This window comes from Narcine bancroftii, chromosome 6 (assembly GCF_036971445.1).
Source record: "Narcine bancroftii isolate sNarBan1 chromosome 6, sNarBan1.hap1, whole genome shotgun sequence".
NCBI lineage: Eukaryota > Metazoa > Chordata > Chondrichthyes > Torpediniformes > Narcinidae > Narcine > Narcine bancroftii.
Genome location: NC_091474.1, coordinates 63,765,935 through 63,777,257, shown reverse-complemented (window position 1 = coordinate 63,777,257; position 11,323 = coordinate 63,765,935). Strand labels below are relative to the sequence as shown.

Sequence of the window (11,323 nt, the reverse complement as noted above, 5' to 3'; positions counted from 1 at the left end):
GAAAGAGCAGATTTCCTTGACACCACTGTGTTGGAAAGGCAACTCTATTCTGGGGAATTTGCAATGCACAAGCAATCTTCTCGCCAATAAAGTCTGTTTACTCAGTAAACAATGTCCTTTACCTAATAGACAAAGTCTATGTTTCAACAGATGTGAGAAAACAGTCTGCAGTCCATTTTGTTTATCAGACTGCAGCCTCCTGTCCTGCTAGGAGAAGGCTGACTTCAACAGCCCAGTTCAGTGAGTGGAGGTATAATTTATTAATCGATCCCAGGCAAGGCTGACGGGAGAATTGTTCAATCTAATCCAATTAAATGAGAAATAACAAAGGAGGGTGTGAGAAACAGAAGTACCTTCACAGAAATTGCTCGAGACAAAAATTGAGAACAAAGAACATTTATTATACAATGCAAAGTTGGGTGCTTTCCCCTTACCCTGGGAATACACACACACACACTGGGGCTCACCCAACTTTTATACAGTTTATTTCAGTATAGAAGTACCCTCCCCCTTACAATCTTCTGCCTCCTAGATGAGTTTGGCATTAGGCAATCCTGTCTGCCTACGTGCTGTTTCTGTGAACTTGGAGAACCAGGGGATATCCTGTCTGTCCTATCATGTCATTGTCCTTATTGATAAAACTGCCTTTGTCCTTATTCACACCTTCCCAACCCTCAGGGCTTAACTCTTATATCTTGCCAATTCTTGCTAAGGCTTACTAATTACATATAGGCTAGAAGACCCTTATCTTATTCAGACTAACTTTACTTCCTATGTTCTATTATCTACCCTTATCCTATTCATACTGGCTTTATTCATTACACATATATCCATACTAGCTTTCTTCATCTCTCATATTTTCATATTAGTTTTACTCATCTCTCACAATCCTCACTTTTCTTTTAGCTACGCTTTGTGAATTCTCAACTGGAATGTATTACTTGTAAACTTGGTCTTTTTCCCAGCGAGTCAGTAAACGAACTGCAGTCTCACCATCATCAGACAGAATTTGGGAAACATACATCCTTTGGGTTCTAGTGATCTGACGAGGGGTCCGTTGAATTAAATACTGCACACAAGTCTTTAGTCAGGGGAGCACCATAATGGCCAGAATAGCGAATCCAGCTGCCATAAGGGCTGTGGGTATCAGACTCCAGTTACCAATAAAAACTCTAGTCCATCCCACACCGGACCAAGGTTGCCAAGTCTGAACCTGGGCATGGGAAGATTTTCGAACTCCTGAAGAAGTGTCTTTATCCGCCTGACCGTTGTGAGCATTGTCCTTAACCAGTCTTTCACAAACGCTGCCTTCAGCAGCCAACGAGTAATCGAGAGCCAGGCGGTTTTGTTGAACTGTGGCTCGTATCTGTCGTCTTTCTTCAGCCCCTAAATTCAGGGCCATCGCTGTCTGTTCAGTGATGATCTCCAAGGCTGCCTGGAGTCTGATTAAACGATTTAAATGCCAAGCAGCTGTGGTGTTCTGGAGCAGCTTACGTCGTTTACAACTGGAACTCCCCTTACAGTGGTGGCTCTTAACATTCCGAATGTCTGTGTGACCCAAAGGATGATTTACACGAGACCAAGTTGGGGAGGGGTGTTTCTTGTCACTTAACCTGTGAGTTGCAGCCTGTCTGTGAACATTAGCATAAGTATTCACCCTATCTCTGCTACATGTACAATCCTGACTAACATTCTGTCTGTCATTGTCCCACCATCTTCTTTGTGCTATCTCTTTAAAACTCCTCTTTTTAATACCTGTAGAGGCCAAAATACAAATCAAATCTACTCCCCTAGGGCCGTTCTGTTCCCCTGGTCCATGGTGGGATCCTATATTAAACCATACCCCATTATTACTATACTCTATACCTGCGCCCTGTCTACATTCTAAATGTAAATAATTGTCACCTCTGCTGCCCCTGTTCCAGGAGGACTTAATACATCATGAGCAATTTGATGATTTCCCAAAAATTGGGAACCAACAAGTAAACATAACAACAAATCGTAAAAACAGCATTACAGCACTTTTTCCCTGCGTAGTGTAACTTTTAGATCAGAAGGATGAGGGACCGCACGCCAGGTGGAGGGTAGATTATCAATGTCGTTAGTCCGTGGATCAACAGCTCGTTTAATTCATTGTATGTGGCTCCATCCCTTTTCTTTCGTTCACACGGCAGTGTCTGTAATCAAAAGTACACAATAGGAGCCATCCCAGACAGGTTTTAGTTGGTGATCTTGCCATGCTTTTACATATACCCAATCACCAGGTTTAATAGAATGAATAGGATACTTCAGGGGTGGGTTTTGAGCTAATAAACCCTTCGTTTTAATTTGTATAGGGAGGCAGAAAGTCCCTTTAAATATTTTGATATGTACTGGTCGTTAGCCTCAGGGGTAGGGGTATTAATGTGGAATCCCATGTAAGGAAGACCAAACATCTCATATGCTGAGACAGCAAGATCCTTACGAGGGGCTGTGTGAGTCCTGATTAAAGCTAAGGGTAAGCATTTAATCCAGGAAAGACCAGTTTCCTCATGAAGTCGAATGAGCTGATTTTTCAAGGTCTGATTCATTCGTTCAACACAGCCTGAGCTCTGGGGGTGCCATGGGGTATATAGCTGCCAATCTATTCCCAGTATTTTACACACACCCTGGAGTACCTGAGAGGTAAAACGTGTACCTCGATCCGAGTCAATGGTTTGAATCATACCATATCGTGGAATCACAGACTCCAGTAGTATCCTGATAATGGTGCTGGCACTATCATTTGGGGTCGGGAAAGCCTCAACCCATCGTGTGAAATGATCTACCATCACCAGGAGGTATTTGTAAACCCCTATCTTAGGTAATTCCGTAAAGTCAATTTGTATCCGTTGAAACGGGCGTACAGCTATATCATGACCACCAGGCATTACCTGGCGCATAACTTTTATTTACTCTCTGACAGATTGGACAACCCCGAGTACTTTGCTTGGCTACAGTGTATGTTCCTGAGCAATGAAAATACCGTACAAAAGTATCCACAAGTGCCTGTGTTCCCCAGTGTGTCTGCTGGTGGAGCTGATCAATAATTTGCCGAGCCAAGGCTTTGTTCAGCACTTGGCGTCCTTCTGCCGTCCACCACAACCCATCAGCAGTTTGACGCATTCCCTGGTCCTTCATGTAAACCTCCTCTTCCCGTGAAAAGATGGGAGCTTTTTGACCCTCATATGGGGTGGGCAGTAACAGCTGCATGCCTATTTTCTCCGTGAGCGCAGCCTGTTTGGCAGCTGCATCTGCCTGTCTGTTCCCCTGTGCTTCAGGACTGTCACCACTTTGATGGCCCTGTACATGAACTACAGCTATCTCCTCAGGTAATGTAAGAGCATCTAGAGATTGGACAATTAAGTTTTCATGGATCAACTTTTGTCCTTTCCCAGTTATCATTCCCCACTCTTTCCAGATCTTCCCAAAGGTGTGCACTACACCAAAAGTGTACTTTGAGTCTGTGTAGATCATGCCCACCTTGTTCTCTAGACCCTGGAGAGCTCTACAGAGGGCATACAATTCACAAGATTGTGCTGACCAATGACCGGGAAGGTGACCGGCTTCAATCACTACTCCTTCCTTCCCATCCACTACACTATACCCGCTATAACGAGTGCCATCAATGCAACAGGAAGATCCATCAATAAACCACCTTTCACCCTCCTGTAAAGGCTCATCGCTTAAATCCTCTCTAATTTTGGTCTGTAAATCAATTACCTCTAAACATACATGCCCTATATCATTTATGGTATTGTCAGAATTTGGAGAAACCAAGAAAGCTGCTGGATTCTGTTCTTTATTCGTAATCAGGGTCAAATCATCCCTATCCATGAGGATCGCTTCATATTTTAAAATTCTAGAGTCTGTAAGCCACCTTCCACACGTTGTAAGAGAATATTGCGGACTGTATGAGGGGTGTGAACTATCATCGGGGCACCAAACGTAATCTTTCGTCCTTCCTCAACTAAAATAGCAGTGGCTGCGATGGCTTGCACACATTCTGGCCAACCACGACAAACAGGGTCTAAAACTTTTGACAGAAAAGCAACTGGCTGTCTATAGCCTGCCCTCTCTTGTGTTAGTACTCCGTGGCCACACTGTCTGGTTTCTGGACAGGCAAAATTGGGGTATTAAAAGGTGACATACAAGGTTCGAGTATACCATTTTTCACCAACTGGTCAATTACTGGCTGCAGCTCCTTTTGGCCAGCCATCGGAATTGGATACTGCTTTTGTCTAATTACTTGCTCAGGATCTTTTAAAGTAACTTGCAAGGGAGGAATATCTACCACTCCTCTATTGCCTCTTTCTGCCCATACTCCAGGATTTATTAGTTCCCGATCCTCCTCGGTTAATACATACAATTGAACCCCGATACCTGATTCCTGTGGTCTGGTGCCGATAGCCAATTGGTCCTGTAAATCTCGTCCTAACAAACAAACTCCAGCTTGGGGAATTAGTAGAATGTCCTCCGTTACTATCTTCTCTCCCATTTGTATTCTTACATCCCTTAATACAGGGACCGTAAAATCTCTTCCTCCTACTCCCGAAATCATCACTGTCCCCTCTATCTTAACACCCTCGGGTGGTTGTAAAATACTAGACTGGGCTGTCCCAGAATCTACTAAAAGGTCATCTTGTCACTGTGGGGTCCTATGCTTAAATTTACCAATGGTTCTCCGTGCAGCCCCGTGGTGTGTATTGACTGAGAACCGTGACCCCCCTATTCATAATCTGCTTCCATCAGTGTGTAAGATTGCGTCTCCCTGGCTCGCATTGGCCATTCTCTCTTAAAATGTCCCTCCTTTTTAGAATGGTAGCAAACCAATGCTCCTGTTTCCCAATACCTACCGGGATTACCACGAGGTCCTGGGAATGGTCGTCGAACCCAGAATTCCCCTCTATCCTTGCCCCTGCTCTGGTCTCTACTCTCCCACTCCCGGAGCTCCTTCCAATGTCCAGGAGCTGGCACACAGCCCCTACCCTTTCCTTGCTGTCCCTCCACGACTTCCTTGACTGCCTGCATCAAAATCTTAGCCTTTCCTTTCTGTTTATCCTCAGACCTCTGGACGTATGCCCTTTGTGCGATCTGTAAAAGCTGTGTTATTCCCTGTTCATGCCAATTCTCAGTCTTCTGCAATTTCCTTCTAATGTCTGGGGCTGAATTTGTAACGAAGCCCGTTAATACCAATTGTTCACCCGCTGGGGATTCTATATCCAGACCCCCATATTGCTGTATGGCTGTATGCAATCTATTCAGAAATACAGAGGGGGTCTCCTCGGGACCTTGGGGAACCTCAAATGCTTTCTTAAAATTCTGTCCCTTTGGAACAGATTCCTTGATTCCTTTTATCAGATTAACCCTATATTCCTCCATTAATGTGCGACCATCATTAGTATTCTTATCCCAATTTGGTTTTGCCAGGGGGAATTTAAGTTCCACAGGTATCGCCTCTGGTCCCCCTTGGTGTTCCCTATCCCAGACTCTAATCCCTGCCTGGCGAATCATTCCACGTTCATCCAAAGTGAACAGAGCCCTAAAGATCGATGTTAACTCATCCCATGTATATATATTTGGTCCCAAAAATTGATCTAATTGTTCGGCACATCCCTGAGGATCCTCTATCAGGGAGGTCATTTCTCTCTTAAAGTTACGCACCATACTAGTCAGGGGCACATTTACGAAATCGAGACTCCCTCCCACGGGAACTTCCCGTAAAGGTCTCATCCAGTTAATTTCTGGATTATCCTCTCCGTTATAATGTCTAGGTTCCTGCTCTCCGGGAAATGAATCAAAGGGTTCTGCCCTTCCCTCCTGGAGGGTCTCACACTGTTCTGAATCAAAGTCACCTCCCTCTCTTGTCAATTGAGGTGGTAATCTAGTACTATGTGAACGGGTCATCATACCACCCCTACTTTCTTCTCCTTTCTTTAGCTGTGGGGGAAGAGGGGAAGGTGAAGAAGGGTAGAGCATAGGAGAGAGGGGAAAGATAGGAGCTGGCATAGGAGGAACATAAGGTGGAGGAAGGGAATCCTTGTGTTTCAGGGACAAAAGGTTCCTCATCCTTCTTGTCCTTACATTCCTTTTCATTCAAAACCAGTTGATCAACCGATCCACTGAGCCAGCAGGCTGCATATTCTCTGCTCTCAATATTATCTCTTTGATTTTGATAGAGCCAGATGTTCAATGCCTGACACATCCAGTCCTAATCGGATCCAAACTTTGGCCAATATACCGAATTCCCTTTTATTGGGTTTTTAACCCATTCCAGACAGCAATACCTGACCATGGTCTGTTTGTTTTCCCCGCAACCCAATCAGATAGCATTAATCCTAACAGACTTTGCTTAGTTATCTGATCGTCCCGTCCTCCTTAGGACTATTTCCATTGCTACTCACACCTCCCATACTAACAGGTAAGTAAAATTCCTCTTACCGGGATCCAGTAGCTATTCCTAGCGCACTTCCTTAACGTCCTCCCGTCGTTTATTCTCAATGCCTCTTCTCGGATATCACTCGCTTCATCCACTGACCAGTCACCCGTCGTCCGTGAGTCCAGCTGAATCAGCCGGGGTGCACCTACCCTCGTCGTCGGGCACTCTGTCAGTGGAGGGAGTGGGATCCCGGACGAGCCCCCATTTGTGAGAAACAGAAGTACCTTCACAGAAATTGCTCGAGACAAAAATTGAGAACAAAGAACATTTATTATACAACAATGCAAAGTTGGGTGCTTTCCCATTACCCTGGGAATACACACACACACTGGGGCTCACCCAATTTTTATACCAATTTCAGAAAGAAGTACCCTCCCCCTTACATTCTTCTGCCTCCTGGATAAGTTTGGCATTAGGCAATCCTGTCTGCCTACGTGCTGTTTCTGTGAACTTGGAGGACCAGGGGGTATCCTGTCTGTGTCCCATCACGTCATTGTCCTTATTGACAAACCTGCCTTTGTCCTTATTCACACCTTCTCAACCCTCAGGGCTTACTAACTCTTATATGCAGAACTTGCTCATTCTGTCTAAGGCTTACTAATTACATATGCGGAACTTCCTACATTCTATTATCTACCCTTATCCTATTCATACTGGCTTTATTCGTTACACATATATCCAAACTGCGCTGGGTAGGTCACGTCTCCAGAATGGAGGACCATCGCCTCCCCAAGATCGTGTTATATGGCGAGCTCTCCACTGGCCATCGTGTCAGAGGTGCACCAAAGAAGAGGTACAAGGACTGCCTAAAGAAATCTCTTGGTGCCTGCCACATTGACCACCTCCAGTGGGCTGATATCGCCTCAAACCGTGCATCTTGGCGCCTCACAGTTCGGCGGGCAGCAACCTCCTTTGAAGACTGCAGAGCCCACTTCACTGACAAGCAAATGAGGAAAAAACCCAACACCCAACCCCAACCAACCAATTTTCCCCTGCAACCGCTGCAACCGTGTCTGCCTGTCCTGCATTGGACTTCCCAGCCACAAACGAGCCTGCAGCTGACGTGGACATTTACCCCTCCATAAATCTTCGTCTGCGAAGCCAAGCCAAAGAAGAAGATAGCCATACTAGCTTTCTTCATCTCTCATATTTTCATATTAGTTTTACTCATCTCTCACAAGGGTTTATGGTCATACACATGAATACATTAGGTACAGGTGCAATGAATGTCTTACCTGCTTCAGCCTCCTAGTTATATAAAGCAAACCAAAGCAAATTAAGTAAAATTAAATTGCCACGAAGTGGAAAAAAAACAGATTTCAAGTATAAAAGGAAAAGAAACAAGAATTATACACAATTGACCAGTGGCACAAAAAGATATGTTCTGGCAGTGGAGCAACCTCAACAATAGCTGAGTTGCTGGTTCTGCTCACCTCACGATGGGAAAAATGTGGATGTTATAGGAAGGTGCAGAGGAGATTCATAAAGGCGCTGCCTGGATTGGAGAGCACACCTTGTGCGGATTGGTTGAGTGAACTGGGTCTTGGAGTGACCAAGGGTGACCTGACAGAGGTCTGCAAGATGATGAGAGGCATTGATTACATGGGTGGCCAGAGGCTCTATCCCCCGGGGGTGTAATGGCTAATGCCAAGGGGCGTGGTTTTTAAAGGGTGTAAGAAAAGGGGGAGCAGCGGCAGCGCTGGCGCGGACCTATCACCACCTGCCTTTGCGACTACCCCGCACCCCCCACTCTTTTGTTCTGACACCTGCCGACATTTTTCCCATAACTTGATGAAGGGTTCTAGCCCAAACCGTCGGTTCTGTATTTTTACCTTTGCTACATAAAGGACATTGTTTGACCAACTGAGCTTCTCTAGCACTGTGTTTTTACTTCAAGCACGGTGTCTTTCATGTTTTACTTCAATGTTAAACCTAGGCACTGTCTGGCCTTGGTTGTATGAAGTCCCACTCAATTCTTCAGATCCAGGGAACCTCGTTCAGGTTCCTATTTGATATTTACATCTCAACCCACATCACAAAGACAGGCTCCCTGTCCCTCCTCACATGATTGAATGTGGAAAATTGATCTGTCCAAAAATAACCACTGCATCTTGCTAATGAACAGTCCTGGCAAGTGTTGGAGAAGTTTTCTTCACAAGAGTTCTGGCTGTGGCAACCTAGACCATAGAACATAGAAATCTACAGCACAGTACATGCCCTTTGGGCCATTATGTGGAGCAGACCTATACTCTGCCTGGAATTTCCTGACTGCATAACCCTCCATTTCCCTCCGTTCCATATACCTGTCCAATAGTCTGTAATAAGATCCCATGGTACCTGCCTCCACCACCATTGCTGGCTGTGCATTCCATGCACCCACTACTCTCTGTGTGATAAATGTACTTCTTACACCACTACCCCCACCGTACTTACACCCAGGCACCTTAAAATCATGCCCCCTGGTGTTAGCCATTACAGCCTCAGGGAAAAAGTCTCTGGCCACCTGTGCAATCAATGGCTCTCATCATCTTGAATACCTGAATCAGGTCACCCCTCATCCTTGGTCACTTGGACATTTCCAGCTTCCTGAAACACAGGAATCAGTCTGCTGGAAGAAGCAAGTCTCCCTCCTTTGGTTTCCCCACAGAGGGAAAATCACAAGTGGACCTTGACGGATATTGATTTTCCCACTGAAGTGCAGATCAATAACCTGGATCTTCATGCGTGGCATGTCAATACCTTTTGTGGGTGGTTTAACCTTCTCCTACAAAATTATTCAGATGCATCAAGACTGCATGATAATTGTGGGTAGATATATCAATGATGGAGTTATATAATCTCATTGATTCAATTTTAACACCAGTCTGAATATTAGAAGTAGTAGGAGCAAGGCTTTTTACATCAGTTTAAATATTAACTTGCATTGAATCACACAAAAGGACCCTAAAGCCCAACTTGTCCATGCCAGCCAACTTGCCTACCTAAGCTAACCCCTCTCACCCTTTCCTTCATCCCTGTTAACACAGGGAGAGGATTCACTGGAGGGAGTTGAAAGCTCCCATTGCGTGGAATTGATGGATCCTTGAATCGCAAAGAGGTTGGATCTGCAAAGGTCCCCCATCTGTAGGAAGGACACAAATTAGTCAGATGGGGTGCAGAAGAGAATGTCGCCGGGATTGGACGGCCTGAGTCAGAGGGAGAAGTTGGCTAGGCTGGGATTTTATTTCCCAAAGGTAGATGTGAGGGGCATGGATCAAGTGGAGGTTCACAGTCTTTTTCCCAAGGTAGGTGATTCTGGAACTTGAGCACACCGGTTTAAAGGTGAGAAGGAGAGATTCAAGAGGAGCTTGAGAGGCTCTGCACTCTGAAGGTAGTCCCTGTCAGAGGAAACTACAAACCAGGGCACAATTATAGTGTTCAAAAGGCATTGGGACAGATATAAGAATAGAAAGGGTTTAGGATATGAGCTAAATCTAGGCAATGGGATTAGCCATGAATGCCAATCAGGTCTGCATGGACAAGTTGGGCTGAAGGGTCTCTTCTGTGCTGGGTGACTCAGTGACATATTATTTGCATTGCTTTGGATGGGGAGACTTTCAGGGAAGTGAGTGCAGTTACCATTTCAAGGGAGAAGGTGCTCAGAAAGCTGAATGGTCCAACGGTGGATAAGTCTCTTGGACCAGATGGGTTGCACCCTCGGGCCCTAAAAGAAGTAGCAGTAGAGATGGTGGGAGGATCTTTCTGGAATTGATACATAGAAGACTAGAAAATTGCAAATACCACCTCATTATTGAGAAGGGACAGAGGCAGCAGAAAGGAAATTATAGACTGGTCAGCTGGACATCAGTGGGTGGGAAGATGTTGGAGGCAATTTTAAAGGATGAGAATACTTGGAAACACATGACAAGGTAGGCCAAAGCCAGCGTGATTCCTCAAGGGAAAATCCTTGCTTTACAAACCTATTGGAAATCTTTGAGGAGGTGACAAGCTGGCTGGATATAAGAGATGCAGTGGATGTGGTGTAATTGGATTTCAAGGTGCCACACATGAGGCGACTTAACAAGATAACGTACAGGCATGGGTAGATTGGCAGGAAGCAGAGAGTCGGAATAGAGGGGTCATATTCTGATGGGCTGCCAGTTGCTGGTGGTGTTCCAGGGGGGTCAGAGTTGGGGCCGTTTCTTTTTCTGTTGTTTATTAATGATTTGGATGATGGAATGAATGGCTGTGGACTTGGATTAGGAGAACAGACAGAGAAGTGGCAAATGAAACATAATGTCGGAAAGTGTACGGTCATGCACTTTGGAGAAAAAGTTAGCGGGCGGACAATTTTTTTAAATGGGGAGAAAATTGAAAATACCCAGATGCGAAGGGACCTGGGAGTCCACGTGCAGGATAGTCTGAAGGTAAGCTAAAAGTGTAAAAATACAATGCTGGATAAACTCAGCAGGTCAAACAGTGTCCTTTACATAGCAGAGATAAAGTACATAACCTGATGTATCCGGCTTGAGCCCTTCATCAAGGTTTGACAAAGAGAGACAAGTGCCTGAACAAAATGGTAAGGGGAGGGCCAGGGGAGGGACCACAGTCCCACAGGCAGGAGGTAATAGGCAGATATTCTCCCCCCCCCCACTCTTTGGTACCTTCCCCTGTGGCCACAGGAGTGCCACATTTGTGCCCACACCACCCCCCCCCCCCACCCCACCATCACCATTTGGGGCCCCAAACAGTCCTTTCAGTGAAACAGCACCTTGCTTATGTATTCACGGGGTCATCTGCAGCATCCGGTACTCCTATTGTGGCCTTGTCTTCGTCAGAGAGACTGGGTGCAGACTGGGAGATGGCTTCGCTAAGCACCTTCGCTCC

At 45.5% G+C, this 11,323-nt stretch overlaps 1 long non-coding RNA gene across 1 annotated transcript; it reads right to left on the bottom strand.

Moving 5' to 3' along the window:
- Window positions 1-380: 380 nt before the first annotated feature.
- Window positions 381-11,071, bottom strand: LOC138736144 (uncharacterized). Its single transcript, XR_011340110.1, has 2 exons — window positions 6,460-11,071; window positions 381-2,177 (listed from the first exon to the last, which is right to left on the bottom strand). It is a non-coding gene; the product is annotated as an uncharacterized lncRNA (long non-coding RNA).
- Window positions 11,072-11,323: the final 252 nt, after the last annotated feature.